The sequence below is a fragment of the Rhinatrema bivittatum genome, chromosome 11 (genome assembly GCF_901001135.1).
Source record: "Rhinatrema bivittatum chromosome 11, aRhiBiv1.1, whole genome shotgun sequence".
NCBI classification, from domain to species: Eukaryota; Metazoa; Chordata; class Amphibia; order Gymnophiona; family Rhinatrematidae; genus Rhinatrema; species Rhinatrema bivittatum.
Window position 1 is genome coordinate 75686468 of NC_042625.1, and position 12933 is coordinate 75699400.

Consider the following 12933-nt stretch of genomic DNA (forward strand, 5'->3'; position numbering starts at 1 on the left):
TTACATAACTGTATGACAGTCAAAGGAATAGAATCTGCAGCAAATTGTATTAGCAATGGGTAATAGTTGTGGGTTACCGGGATGGTTATAGGAGGTTAGGTGGAAGGGATACGTTGGTTAACGTATCCCTTCCACCTAACCTAGGATATCCCTTCCACCTAACCTAGGATAGGAGTTGGTTAACCTTCAGTCGTTTACCCGGTAAAAAAAAAAAAAAAGAAATTAACTAAGAAGGTATTTGGCAGCCCTGTAATCTAGAACCAAGAGGGAGCAGTTGGATTCCAGGATGTTGATGCCTGGTGGGTGCAGTCACCATGAGCCACCATCCTGGTTGAAGTAGGAGCGTCTCAGAAGGAGCATTGATGGAAAGATTGAGTCTGTTCCTCAAGCAACATTTGACGTGGTGGGCAATACATTTGCTAATAACTTCTTGCTTCTCTAAGGTGTTTTGAGCAGACTTGTGTCCTCTTCAGGTCTGTGTTGGAACCGGGAGCCGCATTTCTAGGGCTGCTAGAGTAGCTTCTGTACATACCCAGATCAGTCCAAACAAGTGGGTTTATGCATCGCTACCAGCAGATAACATAAGAAATTGCCATGCTGGGTCAGACCAAGGGTCCATCAAGCCCAGCATCCTATTTCAACAGAGGCCAAACCAGGCCACAAGAACCTGGAGGCAGAGGCCACAAGAACCTGGAGGCAGAGGACAAAACTTTGAGGCACTGCTACTAAACTGAGAGTGCCACCTGCAGTCCCTCAATATTTCTGTCTCCAGCAGATGGAAGAGGTGCTAAACCTGCACTCTAGAAAAGAGATTTCAGAAGTTGGAGCACTGAGAGGAGAGGATCACCTTGCTGGTGGCTGAAAGGAATGGGAAATTGTTTTTTTTTTAATAGTATTGTGGCGAAGTTATTGGGGTATGTTATTTAGTGTGTGTTTGTGCTTTTAATAGTCAGGCAGTGAATAAACAGAAGTTAGTGTTTGTATTTCCCAACCCATCTCCCCCAGCTCATCCTTTAATTTATAGGCAGGTGCCACTTTCACTAAAAAAAAATAAATCAGTCTTTAAACTTCACTTCACGAATTCTCCACACCTTATTGAGAGTTTGATCATTCCCCTGTAGGCCACTACCAGACATATAATGAATTCACTAATACATTTAAAGGATGCTAATTAGGCGCATTCCTACTCCCATGGCAACCTAAAACTTAACTAGGAACTGAACAAATCTGAGATGAAGGCAGCAGTCCAGCAGCAAGAGGGGGGCTTCCCAGTCTTTTGCATCAAGTGTCACGTATATGATTTTTTACCGGCCGGTGAGAAATTGTGTATGCAATGCAAAGAGCTTCTGTCTCTCAGAGAACAAGTCTGATCTCTGGAGGCTAGAGTGGTAGACCTGGAGTTGCTGAGGCAGACAGAAGTATATAGATGAGACCTTCAAAGACATAGTAGCCAAGCCTCAACTTCAGACTGGCAGCCCTGGTGCTGCCTTGGAAGAAGAAGATCTCATGATCGGAGAGCATCAACCTGGTGCAGCAGGAAAGGATCCTATAGCAAGGACCTACTCTCCAGGTGGTGCATTGTCCTTTGGCACCGAGAATGTGTCTCCAAGGGCTACTGCCCAGGAGGGAAGAGTTAGGTCTGCCGTCATAGTTGGTGTTTTGATTATTACGAATGTAGGTAGCCGGGTGGCTGGTGGGCGTGAGGATCACCTGGTAACATACGAAGGTGCTGGACCTCATGCATCACCTAGATAGGATTTTAGACGGTGCTGGGGAGGAACCGGTTATCGTGGTACATGTGGGCACCAACGATATAGGAAACTGTGGGAGGGAGGTTCTGGAAGCCAAAATTAGGCCCTTAGGTAGAAAGCTTAAATCCAGAACCTCCAGGGTAGCATTCTCTGAAATGTTCCCTGTTCCACGCACAGGTCCCCAGAGGCAGGCAGAGCTCTGGAGTCTCAATGTGTGGATGAGACAATGGTGCAAGGAAGAGGGATTCAGTTTTGTAAGGAACTGGGGATCCTTTTGGGGAAGGGGGAGTCTCTTCCAAAGGGATGGGGCTCCACCTTAATCAGGGTGGAACCAGACTGCTGGGCGCTATCCTTTAAAACGGAGATAGAGCAGCTTTTAAACCTCGAACAAAGGGGAAAGCTGAAAGTCGCTCAGCAGCGCATGGTTCGGAGGGAGGTATCTTCAAAGGATACTAATGACGCATTAGAATTAGGGCATCCCAACAGTAAGGTTCCAATAATAAGAAAAGTAAGCCAAGTACCTGTATCTAAAACCTCATCTGAGCTAAAAAAAAATTCTAACATCCCTATCAATTAAAAAGCAGAATGAAAATACAAACAAAAAACAAACTTTGAAATGTTTGTGCTAATGCCAGAAGTCAAAGAACTAAGATGGGAGAATTAGAATATATAGCAGTGAATGATGACAGATTTAATTGGCATCTCAGAGACATGGTGGAAGGAGGATAACCAATGGGACAGTGCTATACCAGGGTACAAATTACATCGCAATGACAGAGAGGAGCACCCAGGAGGCGGTGTGGCGCTTTTGTCTGGGATATCATAGAGTCCAACAGGATAAACATCTTGCATGAGACTAAATGCACAATCGAATCTTTATGGGAAGAAATTCCTTGTGTGTTGGGGAAGATGGCCAAGATGGTGAGACAGACAGTGAAATGCTAAGAGAAATTAGGAAAGCTAACCAAATTGGTAGTATAGTAATGGGAGATTTCAATTACCCCAATATTGACTGGGTAAATGTATTATTGGGACATGCTAGAGAGAGAAAGTTCCTGGATGGAATAAATGACAGTTTCATGAAGCAATTGGTTCAGAAACTGACGAGAGAGGGAGCAATTTTAGATCTAATTCTCAGTGGAGCACAGGATGTGATGAGAGATAACGATGGTGGGGCCACTTGGCAATAGTGATCATAATATGATCAAATTTGAATTAATGACTGGAAGGGGGACAGTAAGCAAATCCACGGCTCTCGTGCTAAACTTTCAAAAGGGAAACTTTAATAAAATGAGAAAAATAGAAAAAAAACTGAAAGGAGCAGCTACAAAGGTAAAAAGTGTGCAAGAGGCGTGGACATTGTTAAAAAAAAAAAAATACCATCCTAGAAGCACAGCCCAGATGTATTCCACACATTAAGAAAGGTGGAAGGAAGGCAAAACGATTACCGGCATGATTAAATGGTGAGGTGAAAGAAGCTATTTTAGCCAAAAGGTCTTCATTCAAAAATTGGAAGAAGGATCCAACAGAAGAAAATAGGATAATGCATAAGCGTTGGCAAATTAAATGTAAGATATTGATAAGACAGGCTAAGAGAATTTGAAAAGAAGTTGGCCATAGAGGCAAAAACTCACAGTAAAAAGTTTTTAAAATATATCCGAAGCTGAAAGCCTGTGAGGGAGTCAGTTGGACCGTTAGTTGATCAAGGGGTTAAAGGGGCACTTAGAGCAGATAAGGCCATTGTGGAAAGATTAAACGATTTCTTTGCTTCAGTGTTTACTGAAGAGGATGTTGGAGAGAGACCCATTCCGGAGAAGGTTTTCATGAGTAATGATTCAGATGGAATGAACCAAATTATGGTGAACCTAGAAGATGTGGTAGGTCTGATTGACAAACTGAAGAGGAGTAAATCACCTGGACCGGATGGTATACCCTCCAGAATTCTGAAGGAACTGAAAAATGAAATTTCAGATCTATTAGTAAACAGTTTTAACCTATCATTAAAATCATCCATTGTCCCTAAATACTGGAGGGTGGCTAATGTAACCCCAATATTTAAAAAGGGCTCCAGGGGCGATCCGGGAAACTGCAGACCAGTTAGCCTGACTTCAGTGCCAGGAAAAATAGTGGAAAGTGTTCTAAATATCAAAATCACAGAACATGAAGAAAGACATGGTTTAATGGAACAAAGTCAGCATGGCTTTACCCAAGGCAAGTCTTGCCTCACAAATCTGCTTCACTTTTTTTTTTTTTTTTTTTTAATTTATAACTTTTATTGGCAAAATATAAAACAGCTGTGCAACACGTACAAAATCCAATGTAATCATAAGTGAACAATGTGTGCCATTATACCAGCGAAGAAGCCATTTCACTCTAGTATATCCCCTTGGATCCCCCCCCCCCCCCCATCGAGTAAGCTAGTCTATATCATCAATCATAGAGCAGCAAGACACATGGTCAGCAATTCTCCTGATAGCGAACAGAAAAACGCAAAGGCGTGAGTAAGATAACATCGTGGCAGAACAGCGGACCACCAACAGCATAGATTCCCCAATCCCCATGACATCTGCTTTCCCAGACCAGCTACAGAAACACCAGAAAACACCAGTCCTGAGTTCCACCAATAGGAGTCACTGTGTTTATCCATGATTGGTCACTGCGAAACCATAGGAAGTCGTAGCCAATGTTCGTAGCGACCCCAGACCTTGTGAAAATGCAGGGACGATTTGTTGCGAAATGCGGTAATCTTTCCCAAGGTGTGCGTATGAAGAACCAACGCCTGAACCATGGTTAATGTTGGCACCCCAGGGTCCTTCCAACACCGTGCTATAGCACATCTGGTCGCAGTCACCACAAACTTAATAAAATAATTATGAGATTTGGATCTATCTTGGAGTTCAGCATTCAGGAGTGCTTGTGCTGGTGTGAGTTGAATACAGCCATGCAAAATCGTAGAAATCCAGGTCGATATCGTTGTCCACAGCTGTTGTATTTTGGGGCATTGCCACCATAAGTGGAAAAAAGTGCCCCGCTCCCGGCAAAGTTTCCAGCAAAGCCCTTGTGTGTTTGGCGCGTAATGCTGAATGAGACTTGGGGTTACATACCATCTGTAGTATAATTTGTATCCATTTTCGATATGTTGTGTTGATATAAATCCTTTCCGTAAACTTTGAAAAATTGTCAGCCAGTCCTCCTTTGTCCAGGTACATTGTAAGTCCGATTGCCATGCTCGTATGTGTGACGCAGACTGGTCAAAGTCATCGCTCAATAATCCATAGATATTAGTAATATGTTTAGTTACCATGTGGGAATGTCTACACATGCTCTCAAATGATGAAATACCCTTTGCAAGGTCAGCTTCAATCCGATTGCTAAGAAAAAAGTGTCTAACTTGGAGATAGCGGAAACGTTCCGCATGACCCAGCTGAAATTGGCGGCCAAGGGTAGGAAATGATAACAATCCCCCGGGGGACCAAACATGTGACCATTGGGAAACACCTTTATCTATCCAAAATTTAAACGCCCGCGGATTGCCAGCGGGCCGAAACCCCCGGTGGTAAAATAAGTGGGTGCTATGGAAGAAGCCCCGAGAACCCACAAGAGCTTTCTTCCACCGGTCCCATACGGTCAGAGTAGCTTGCACTGTCTCTGGTAAAGGCAGTCTGGGAAACCTAGAAGTCTGGGTCTGCCACAACAATGCGGAAATCGGAAAAGGTCCTATCAGGGCCTGCTCCAAGCGTACCCAAGGTTTGCTCCTTTTGCTGTCATGCCACTCTATGGCTGCTTTCAAATGGGCCGCCCCATGGTATCGAGCTAGATTAGGCATGCCTACCCCTCCTCTATATCTGGGCAGGTACAACGTTTTCAGAGCAATCCTAGGCCTTTTTCCCTTCCATAGATATTTGTTTAGTCTCCGTTGCCATTTATCCAATAGCTTAACAGGAATAACAATAGGTAAAGTCTGCAGTAAATACATAATCCGGGGCATGACATTCATCTTCAGGACAGCTAATCTCCCCAGCCAAGAAATGTGGTATCTGTCCCACTCCTCTAGGTCTTTATATATCCTCCTCAAAAGTGGAGCATAGTTTAAATGAAAGAGATCGGGCTCCATTCCCAGATAGATCCCCAAATACTTTAACTGGTGCTTGGCCCTTTTAAAGGGAAAATCCCTTACAATTTGGCCTATTAATTCTGATGATGCAGTAACATTTAGCAATTCTGACTTTTCCCAGTTAATCGAAAACCCCGAGACCCTGCCAAATGCGGCCAACTCCTCCGAAACTGCCCGCAAAGATTGCAGTGGGTCAGTGAGGGTAAACAAAATGTCATCTGCGAATAAAGACAGTTTTGAGGAAAAGTCTCCCACACTCACTCCAGAAATTGACGTATTACTCCGGATACGGTGCGTGAAGGGTTCTAGAAAGAGCGCAAACAGCAGTGGGGACAGTGGACACCCCTGCCGGGTACCTCTTCCAACCGCAATCGAAGAGGAATATCCCCCATTAATTTTGAGACAAGCCGTGGGCGCTTCATACAGTTTTTGAATCCATGTAATAAACTTATCTCCCAAATTAAATAATCGCAAGGTATGGAACAAGAAGGGCCAATGCACATAGTCGAAAGCCTTTTCGGCATCGATGGCTAATAGCAGCAGGGGGACCCGTTGGGAACGGGCCCACCCCATGATGTCAACCGTTTTGCGGACGTTGTCCGACGCCATTCGGCCCGGTATAAAGCCAGATTGATCGGGATGCACCAGATCCGGCAGAGAAACATTAAGCCTGTGAGCTAAAATTTTGGCCAGTATTTTCATGTCTAAATTAATTAAAGAAATGGGTCGGTACGAACCGCACACCGTGGGGTCCCGGCCTGGTTTCGCCAGGACTGTCACCCCGGCCATATTATCTTCCGGGGATATCGAAGCCGCCCCCTGCAGGGCATTAAATAAGGAAACCAGCGGGGGCACCAAAAGTACCAAAAATTTCTTATAAAAAGAGGCGGTATAGCCATCGAGCCCTGGCGACTTGCCCACTTTCATGGATTTTATGGCCCAAGTTACTTCTGCCGCAGTAATATCCCTGGTAAGAAATACCTGGGTCTCAGGGGGGATCTGGGGTAATTTAAGATGGTGAAAATAGGCTTCCAGCTCATCGGGCTTTATGGTGGTTTGTGCCCCATATAATTCCGTATAGTAACGGAGAAAGCGTTGCCGGATATCAGCATTAGAAGTTAACATGTTTCCGCTTTCATCCTTTATTTTAACAATATTTGACTGGGCCTGACGGACCTTTAATTTTCGTGCCAACTGTTTACCCGATTTGTTACCCCCTTCATAGTATTGCTGCTGACTGCAAGTTTGCCGGTGCGCGATTTGAGCCGCCTCTAGATCTGCCAAGTGCTTGCGTAGCGTGTCGATTTGCAGTAATAAATCGGCCTCCCCAGTAGTGGAATGCACCCGCCCTAGCCTCTGTAATCGCATTAACGTATCAACCTTGTCTTGCTGTTTGCATCTCTTTACATAAGCCCCCCTAGCAATAAGCTTCCCCCTCATCACCGCCTTCAAGCAATCCCATAAGGTAGAGGGAGAGGTATCAGGATTATCATTAAACTGCAGGTATTCTTGAATGTCCCCGTATAACTGTGTACAGAACGCCTCATCTTCGAGGAGGCTATCATTAAGTCTCCAATATTTTCGCCCCTTGTCGTACCCCGAGAAATGGAAATCTAAATACACGGGACCATGATCAGACCAAGTAATTGGGCCCAGGGACGGATCTAGAACCTGGTTACAACAGCCCTTATCCACCAACAGGTAGTCAATACGTGAATAAGAGTTTTGCACCCTAGAGTAGAAGGTATAGTTCCTGGATGTGGGGTGCCATACCCGCCAGACATCGACCAGGCCATGATGTCGCAGAAAGCGGCGAAACGCCTGCCTGTCTGAGCGCCTGGTGGGAGAGGTCTGATGGGAGTTATCTAGGCGGGGGTCCATTGTCAAATTAAAGTCCCCACCGAGGATTATATAACCCTCTGCCCACAAATCAAGTAGCTGAGAAAGACCTTCCATATAGGCGCCCTGCCCCGCATTAGGTGCATAGGAACTGACCAAGGTGTATTTATCCCCTCCAATAGCAATGACCAGCACTAAGTACCTGCCTTCTGGGTCTGACTGGCAAACCAATTCATCAAATATCAGATCTTTATGGATAAGTATTCCTACCCCTAGATATTTATGGGCCAACGGCCTAGCAGCCCAATATTGTTTGGGGAAACTAGGGTGTTTAAGTAAGTACTCATATCTCCGCTTCAAGTGTGTTTCTTGCACAAAGGCAATCATGGTACGCTGAAGAATCAAATCGTCAAAGAGGGATTGCCTTTTTAATGGGGTATTTAGTCCCTTCACATTTAGGGACAGAATGTTGAAAGTAGTCATGGAGATAGATATGAGAAAGTTATCAGCCCAAGGGGCAGTGTCAGCCGTCCCAACCACTGCAAGAAGCTGCCTGGTTTACCCGCCCTTGAGTACCATGTGTACACTATAGACTGGAGTCGATGATAGCTGCTACTCTCTAGCTTCCCCCCCCGCTTTCCCACCTCCCCCACAGCTTGATCCCTTTGCCAGGGCCACGCTGTCTGGTTAAGGGAGGAGTCAATCATCCCAGCATTAGTCTACCCCTAATGACATCCTATATGCTAATGGTAACAGTGTCTGACAACAGAGCATCACCAACAGTATAACAGTTTAGCTCAGGTCTTTACGCCTTAACAATAAGACAAACAGTAACCATAGGTGAATCAAACTTAATAGCAAACAATGATGGATACCATAGAAACCAGAGTCTAATCCACAGGTCCAAAAGTAATGGCCCAGCCTGGGCATGACCGCGGATAAAAATCCGGCGAATGAAAGAGTCCCCTGCAGGAACTCCCAAGCCCTCACCGGTCCGAGGCACCGTGCTGCGTGGGTGAATCAGTTTGTCGCCGCAGCCTTTTGTCGCCTCTGGTCACACGTTGCCAGCGCGGCGGTCCCTCCCGCCGCACGGTCGGTTTTTGGGCGGCAGGTAGGCCCACGAGCTCCGGGTAACCCGCGTCCCGCAACATAGTGGAGGCCTCAGCCGGTGTTTTCGCCCGTAATGCTTCGCCTTTCAGGGTGAAATTGATCCCAAAGGGGAACATCCACCTGTATCGAATAGTTTCCTTTCGTAGAAAATCAGTAATCGGCTTGAAATCCCGCCTTTTCTTTATCGTTGTGGGCGAGAGGTCCGTAAAAATCATGACCTCATTGCCCTGCCACTTCCAGCTATTCTGCTGCCTAGCTATGTTCGCTATTCTGTCTTTAACGGCATATTCATGAAAGCAGGCGATTATGTCTTTGGGTAGATTATTAACCCGGGGACCAAAAACTCTATGAGCTCTTGCAATTTTTACCTCCTCCACCTCAGGCGCCGTGGAAGTAGAAGCGGAGCCCGCTCCGGAAGACAGAAGCATGGCGCTGATCTGGGCCACGGTGGCTATACAATCTGCATATTCCGGGCCCTCCGGGATGCCCCTGAAGCGAAGATTCTGTCGCCTTGACCTGTTTTCTAGGTCTTCCATCTTCTCTTGCATACGTTCCATTTCCTCCTGCATGCTATGGATTTTATCGTGCTGATCCTTGAGGTCCGCGCTGTTAGCTTCCGCCCGGGTTTCGACCTCAAAGATACGGCGGCCATTTTCAGCGATATCCCCCTTCAGCTCCTCTATAGAAGACATAATGATCGCAGTTTTCGCCGCTATTTCGGATTTAATTTCGTCGACCCAGCCCTTCATCTCCGCTTTCGTAAGGAGCACTGTCTCGGCTGTAGAGTCACCCGCGGCCATCTCCCCGAGGTCCGCGGGCTCGTTGCTTGCCCCCGCCATGTTGTCACCCGGAGGCTCACCTTCCAGCGGTAGTTTACTATATGAAAACTTTTTTAAGTCTACCGTTCTTCGTCGGTGAGACATCTGCCGGGGAGCCCGAAGTTAATAGGCGTATTTTGGCCACAGATCGCTAGTTAGGACGCCCGATGTCAGAGGATTTAGCTGACGCCGAGGGGGAGACTCAAATTTAGTCCGCCATCTGCTGGGATGACGTCACATCCTCCTGCTTCACTTTTTTTAAGGAGTTAATAAACATGTAGATAAAGGTGAACCGGTAGATGTAGTGTATTTGGATTTTCAAAAGGTGTTTGACAAAGTTCCTCATGAGAGGCTTCTAGGAAAAGTAAAAAGTCATGGGATAGGTGGTGGTGTCCTTTTGTGTATTTCAAACTGGCTAAAAGACAGGAAACAGAGTAGGATTACATGGACAATTTTCTCAGTGGAAGGGAGTGGGCAGTGGAGTGCCTCAGGGATCTGTATTGGGATCCGTGCTTTTCAATATATTTATAAATGATCTGGAAAGGAATACGATGAGGTAATCAAATTTGCAGATGATACAAAATTATTCAGAGTAGTTAAATCACAGGCGGATTGTGATAAATTGCAGGAAGACCTTGTGAGACTGGAAAATTGGGCATCAAAATGGCAGATGAAATTTAATGTGGATAACTGCAAGGTGATGCATATAGAGAAAAATAACCCATGCTGTAGTTACACAATGTTAGGTTACATATTAGGAGCTACCACCGAAGAAAGAGACCTAGGCGTCATAGTGGATAACACAGTGAAATAGCCGGTTCAGTGTGCTGCGTCAGTCAAAAAAGCAAACGATGTTGGGAATTAGGGAATGGTGAATAAAACGGAAAATGTCAATGCCGCCTTATCGCTCCATGGTGAGACCGCACCTTAAATACTGTGTACAATTCTGGTCACCGCATCTCAAAAAAGATAATAGTTGCGATGGAGAAGGTACAGAGAAGGGTGACCAAAATGATAAAGGGGATGGAACAGCTCCCCTATGAGGAAAGACTAAAGAAGATAGGGCTGTTCAGTTTGGAGAAGAGACGGCTGAGGGGGCATATGATAGAGGTGTTTAAAATCATGAGGTCTAGAATGGGTAAATGTGAATCTGTTATTTACTCTTTTGGATGATAGAAGGACTAGGTGGCACTCCATGAAGTTAGCATGTGGCTCATTTAAAACTAATCGGAGAAAGTTCTTTTTCACTGAATGCACAATTAAACTCTGGAATTTGTTGCCAGAGGATGTGCTTTAGTGCAGTTAGTGTAGCTGGGTTTAAAAAAGGATTGGAGAAGTTCTTGGAGAAGAAGTCCATTAACTGCTATTAATCAAGTTGACCTAGAGAATCGTCTCTGCTATTACTGGCATCAGTAGCATGGGATCTTAGTGTTTGGATACTTGCCAGGTTCTTGTAGCCTGGTTTGGCCTTTGTTGGAAACAGGATGCTGGGCTTGATGGACCCTTAGTCTGACCTAGCATGGTATGTTCTTATGTTCAGTTGGACCTCATGGCCACAAAGGCAAACGCAAAAATGACGAAGTTTCTAAGTCGCAGAGGCCTGCGCAGTGGGACTGGATGCTCTGGTGTGTCCTTGGCTGACAAGGATTCTCCTGTACATGGACCCCCTGTGGCCATTGATTGGGTGAGTTTTACGTCGGATAGAATCCCACACAGGGCCAGTAAGTACTAGTGGCTCCCGAGTGGCCAAGATGCCCGTGGTTTGCAGATCTGGTACATCTCGCGCAAGAGGGTCCTCTCAGACTGAACCTCCTGCCATGTTTACTGCGACATGGACCCATATTTTTGGCTCAGGAGAATCAATTCTGTCTTGCGGCTTGGCTTTTGAGAGGTGGCGTCTCCGACTGAAGGGATATTCAGAGCCAGTTATTGCTACACTGCTCCAAGCCCGGAGGCTGGCTACATCTCTAGCATATGTCATGGTCTGGAGGGCTTTTGAGGCCTGGTGTCTGCTGAGGTGGCTGGGTCCTTTACAGGTGGACATTCCACAAGTTTTGGCCTTCTTGCAGGAAGGTCTGTTGAAGGGTCTGGCCTGTAACACTATCCGCATTGAGGTTGCAGTCTTGGATTCCTTTAGGGGGAAGTGGGGTAGACCTTTGGCCTCGCACCCTGATGTGGTTCGTTTCCTTAAGGGGGTGAAACATTTGCATCCACTGGTGTGAAAGCTGTGTCCAGAATGGAACCTGAATTTGGTTCTGCGAGTGCTCTGTGATGCACCTTTTGAGCCCTTGTGAAGGGTGATGTTAAAGGATCTTATGCTGAAGACTGTATTTTTGGTGGCTATTTGTTTGGCCTGTAGGATTTCGGAGCTTCAGGCTCTATCGTGTAGGGATCCTTTCTTGTGCATTTTTAATGAGGGGGTCACGTTAAGAATGGTTCCCGCCTTTTTGCCGAAGTTGGTGTCCTCGTTTCACGTTAATCAGTCTGTAGAGCTTCCAGCTTTCCTGAATTGGTCCAAGGATTCCCCGCAGGAAAGGAAATTGCATCTTTTAGATGTGTGCCAGATTATTCTGTGGTGTCTGGAGTTCACTAATCCTTTCCACCCGTTGGACCAACGTTTTGTGCTATTCGGTGGCACGAAGAAAGATAAGGCATCCAAGGCTATGATTGCTTGTTGGTTAAAGGAGATTGTTTGTTCTGCGTATATTTCTAAGGATCGCAAGATTCTGGTGGGCCTGAAAGCGCATTCTACAAGAGCACAAGCGATCTCTTGGGCAGAGTGTCAGTTGCTTTCACCTCAGGAGATTTGTAGGGCAGCAGTGTGGTCTTCTCTTCGTACTTTCACAAGACATCGTTTGGAAGGGCAGGCACGGAAAGATGTATCCTTTGAGAGTGTGTTGTGAGCAGGTCTTTCGGGTTCCTGCCCAGTTTAAGGGTACTTGGGTACATCCCATTTGTCTAGACTGATCTGGGTATGTACAGTAAAGGAAAGTTGATTCTTACCTGCTAATTTTCGTTCCTTAATACCATAGATCAGTCCAGGGACCCAACCCATCACTGCCGAAAGACTGTTTTCCTACTGATCATTGTACGACTTTTCTAAGAGTTTCTTCGAATGTTCATAAGTTTTTGAGTGATCTGGAGGTGACAGATACTCCAGCACAAGGGGTTTCAGCCCTTTTTTTTTCCTGGTTTGCCCTAGTAGGGGTTTTGAAGTTTATCTTGGCTTGGGTGCAGGTCAATACTGAGAGACTGCAGGTGGCACTTTCACTTAAGTAGCAGTGCTTCAAAGTTTTGTTCT

General features: G+C 45.8%; 1 protein-coding gene across 1 annotated transcript in view; it reads left to right on the top strand.

Annotated features, from left to right (window-relative positions):
- HNRNPUL1 (heterogeneous nuclear ribonucleoprotein U like 1) overlaps positions 1-12933 on the top strand; it is a 173085-nt gene that overhangs the window by 93144 nt on the left and 67008 nt on the right. The gene's annotated exons all lie outside the window — the stretch shown is intronic.